This window comes from Penaeus japonicus, unplaced genomic scaffold (assembly GCF_977035675.1).
Source record: "Penaeus japonicus unplaced genomic scaffold, GWHDUDI00000001_assembly GWHDUDI00000012, whole genome shotgun sequence".
Lineage (NCBI taxonomy): Eukaryota > Metazoa > Arthropoda > Malacostraca > Decapoda > Penaeidae > Penaeus > Penaeus japonicus.
In genome coordinates this window covers 19,358,072-19,363,071 of record NW_028234414.1, presented here as the reverse complement: position 1 = coordinate 19,363,071, position 5,000 = coordinate 19,358,072, and positions in this window count along the sequence as shown.

Here is a 5,000-nt window from a genome sequence, read left to right as displayed (position 1 = left end):
GTTTGAGAGCGGATGTTATGCCTATAAACGAACGTACATCTCCGTGTTTCGTATGCTATGAAGGAATGAAAACTTAAATAAAGGAGGAAATTTATACATGAAATTATAGGATTTATTTCCCCCGCTATAACGAAAAGCAAGGGCTTTATTACAATAAGAATAAAGGTAGTTATAGTGATAACAGTTGTAGGGCTGTTACGAGTGCGGGAAATTATTGTGATAAAGTTATGATGATAAGAATAGAGGTGATGATAGTCATATTTGCAACCACTAATAGGAAAAACAATGATAATAACCATACTGATGATAAAGATGATGAGGATGAGGAAGAGGAAAAGGATGAAGATGAGGAAGAAGAAGAGAAAGAGGATGAGGATGAAGATAAAAATGATTAAAATAAAATTAAAAATAATCACAATAAAAACGATAATGATAACAACAATAGTATAAACAACAATTATCATACGAAACCCATAATAATGAAGATAAAAGCATTCACTAATTTAGCACAGCAAAGAAGAATACTCGGCATCAGACAATATTATTTGTGAATTATCCTCTTGTAGTTCAGTGAGCATAATGGAAAATAAATACACTGCTAGATGAATAATACAATTTGTTTTAATATGTCCATGGCATGCAAAATCCGAGAAATGTTTATAGTAAGGATGATGTTATATTATCATAGTAATAAGGCCGATTTCTGATAATAAATATAGTGGTGATGATACTGTAGTATGTCACAGTAATCACGATAAAAAAATATATATAGAGAGAGAAGAAGAAGCCAAAAAAAAGAAAAAGAAAAAAAAAAAGTCGAAAATCCTAATGATGATAATGACAATAATAATGATAACGATAACAGGTCCATCAAGGGATTCGACCTTCATCCAAATTTTACCGTGCGAAGGTCAGACGAGTCCAGTACAATAGACCAGAAATAAACTTTCTCGTATCTCCTGCCAGCAGAAGGTCAGTGACGCAACAAAAGGCAAACGAATCGACGAAAACCAAGATAGGACCGTGATTAAGGTGCTGATTACTGATAAAAAGGTTGATTCAATCTCGTTGGCTTTTAATGATGTAATTGAGATATTTTTTGACTGATTTGATGGTGATTTGCGTTGGTTAATGAGGGTGATAATGAGAATTTTCATGTTAATGGTTATAACAGTGATAACGATAATGATAATGGTGATAATACTGATAATTTTAATGATAATAACAAGGGTAGCGATAATGATAATAGTAACAATAATGATAATAATGATAAGCAATGATATTAACAATAGTGACAATAATGATAATATCATAATGTTGATATTAAAGATAATGAAATATAAGTTGCTAATGTTAATGATAACAATGATATTAATGAAGTATTAATAATGACATTGATAATAGCAATAATGGTAATAATGATATTGATGATAACAATAATGATGATAATGATAATATTGATTATAATGATAATAATAATGATAAGGTAATGATAGTAATAGTAGCAATATTACTTGTGCAATGATAATTATAGTAATTAGTAGTAACAATAACTATAATGATAAGGAAAGCTGTGATTACAGTAATACTGATGATAATAGTAGTAACATTAATATTAAAAATGGTTATAGTGATAATAGTCATGATGATAATGATATTGTTATTATCAGTCATAATGATGATAATGATAATGACAATAGTAAGGAAAAGGATGATACTGATAATAGTAATAATGCTAATAATAATAACAATAGCAGTGATGATATTGATGATATTGATAATAAAGATAATGATGATAATGCTAATGCTAGCATTAGTCATCATCATGATAATAATGATGATAATTATAATAGCAATAATAATAGCAATGATGGTAATTATAATAATGACAATAGCATTACTAATATTGATGATAATGAAAATAATAATGATAATAATAATAACAATAATAATGATGATGATGATGATAATGACGACTACATAATAATGACAATAATAAGGATGATAGTGATCAAAATAACAATGATAACCATAATGATATTGATAATAATTAATATCACTACAATAACAAAAATATAGATAATGACGATAATAGGATACAGAATAACAACAATAGCAACACTGATATTAATTATAATAATAACATTCATGATAATGGATTATCTTTTAGTTTAATGACAGTAATAGCAATGATGATAATAACGATAATAATAATAAAAACAAAATTTATGATAATAATAATCATAATCATCGTAATATTAAGATATCAATTATTATAATGATGATAATGATAGTAATGATAATAAGGATAATGAAAATAATGATAATAAGAAGAGCAATAATGATAATAACAACAAGAAGAAGAACAACATAAACAATATCACTCCTAAATATACACATTTTGAAACAAAGCAAATCTAAGAAAGATTTCCATAAATGAAAATAAATGAAAATAGATGTAGTCCACCGTTATTAGTAGGTCTCCAAGCTTCTTCCTTGGCTTCCTGATAATGAGAGAAGTTTCGGAAGTTGTTATGGGATAATGACCTCTGCATGGGACGCTTAGAACCGGGAATTCCAATAATAAAGTTTCATTTGCATTGCATGATATGGGTTGGTGATCTTGGCTGTTCTTTTTCTGTGTGTATGTGTCGGGGGGTGGGTGGGTGGGGGGGGGGTATTATGTGCATGTCATATGTATATGTATGTGTACATACACATATACACACATACACACGTGCACACACACACACACACACACACACACACACACACACACACACACACACACACGCACACACACGCACACACACACACGCACACACACACACGTATATATATATATATATATATATATATATATATATATATATATATATATATAATATATATATATATATATATATATATATATATATATATATATATATATATATATTTATATACATATATATACACACATTCACACACACACACACAGTGCATACAACTTGCACTATGAATTGTCCTGTATCACTGATACCGATATATACAGTAAATCAGAAAATGGGGAATTTGACTCATTCAGAAATCTTATATCTCCTCATAATCCTACTACCATGTTGAGTAACGCAGAACACGCTTGCTCCTCCCTTGAACACGTATCATGTGACCTGCCTCTCCCTTTTGTTGTCTTTGCAATGCAACCCGACCTGTTTAAGTCCTTTTATAAGACTTCCTCAGCAGCTTTAAATCTTTATCCTGGTGACACGTAATTGGATTAAACCCTCTTGTAATTGGATCAGTCCCCCCCACTTTCCTTATATAATCTACTATGCTGTTTTTTTTATTTATTTATTTAAGTCTACAAGACATTTTTTTTATATAGGTTGAACAGTTTTATTTTTCTGTTAATATTTATTTTATCATTATTATTATTTTCTTGTTTTTCTTCAACTGACTGGAATCCAAACTGGTAACTTTCAGCAAGGATTATAGTTATCTGTTCTGACATGTTCTAACAGTTAAAGAAGACAGCGTTTTTATTTGTATTAAACTATTTAATTAATTAATTATTATTATTTTTTTTTTATGACAAACTCTCTCCGTGATAAAGATTGATTTGCAATATTACGATATTTTTTTGTGATATTTGTTTCATCGTTACTGAACAAATTCTCTTTTTTAGAATTTATATTTGAAAATCCTCGATATGAACTGTAACCCTGAAAGGCATATCTTAAGTTTTATGACCAGCGTGTGCCAAGAAATATTGCAATAAAAATATACATTACTGAAATGAAGAGAAAAAAGCTAAATCGCATATTCATATGAAGAGAAAAAACAAAATCTGGAATAAAACATTAAAACAAAGCATTGTCTTTTATCAACACGATTATTTTCAAGCAGTGAGCATCGAAGGTTCTCTTATTCTGAAAAATGCAACCAGAAGAAATCCATTGCAATGCAATCAGTGATATGTTATAAGGTTCATGTACCCGTATAAGGTTCCTGTTCATTATCATAAACACAAAGAAACACAAAACAAAAACATTTTTTGTCAGGCATTGCTCTTATACTATAGAATTATTACACTTGATCGATTTTTGTGCATGGAAAATTGCACACGGTGGAAGAGAAATATTAGTTTATCTTCGGTGGATGAGTGTGATGAAAGAGATGGCTTGTTTAATACATACATAAAGGGAGAGAGAGAGAGAGAGAGAGAGAGAGAGAGAGAGAGAGAGAGAGAGAGAGAGAGAGAGAGAGAGAGAGAGAGAGAGAGAGAGAGAGAGAGAGAGAGAGAGAGAGAGAGAGAGAGAAGCAGAGACAGGCAGACAGTGTGTGTGTGTGTGTGTGTGTGTGTGTGTGTGTGGGTGGGTGGGTGAGAGAGAGAGAGAGAGAGAGAGAGAGAGAGAGAGAGAGAGAGAGAGAGAGAGAGAGAGAGAGAGAGAGAGAGAGAGAGAGAGAGAGAGAGAGAGAGAGAGAGAGAGAGAGAGAGAGAGAGAGAGAGAGAGAGAGAGAGAGAGAGAGAGAGAGAGGGAGAGAGGGAGAGAAAGAAAGAGAGAGAGAGAAAGAGAGAGAAAAGGAGAGAGAGAAACACAGACAGACAGACAGAGTATGTGTGTGTGTAAGAGAAAGAGAGAGAGAGAGAGAGAGAGAGAGTACATTACAATGATATGATATACAAAACAAAATACTCAGCCACCTTAGTGAGAAACTAACACATTTAAGTTTAAATGATGAAGCAAATCCATAGCATAAAATCAATTTTTATTCATAAAAAGTGGTATTGAAAATGCAATTAGTGAGGGACGCACACCATAAAAAAAATCTTTCGAAAAAAACGCTGATTTTTGCAAAGGATATCATAAAAAGATTAAAAGCAGAGAGAAAAAAAAATCGATTTTTATAATTATATATATAGGATACTTTTTTCTTTTTTTCTTTTTTTTTCTTTTTAATTCCAACTTCACATGCACTCCATGAGCCTACATTCAATTCATGGAACATCTCGGTAT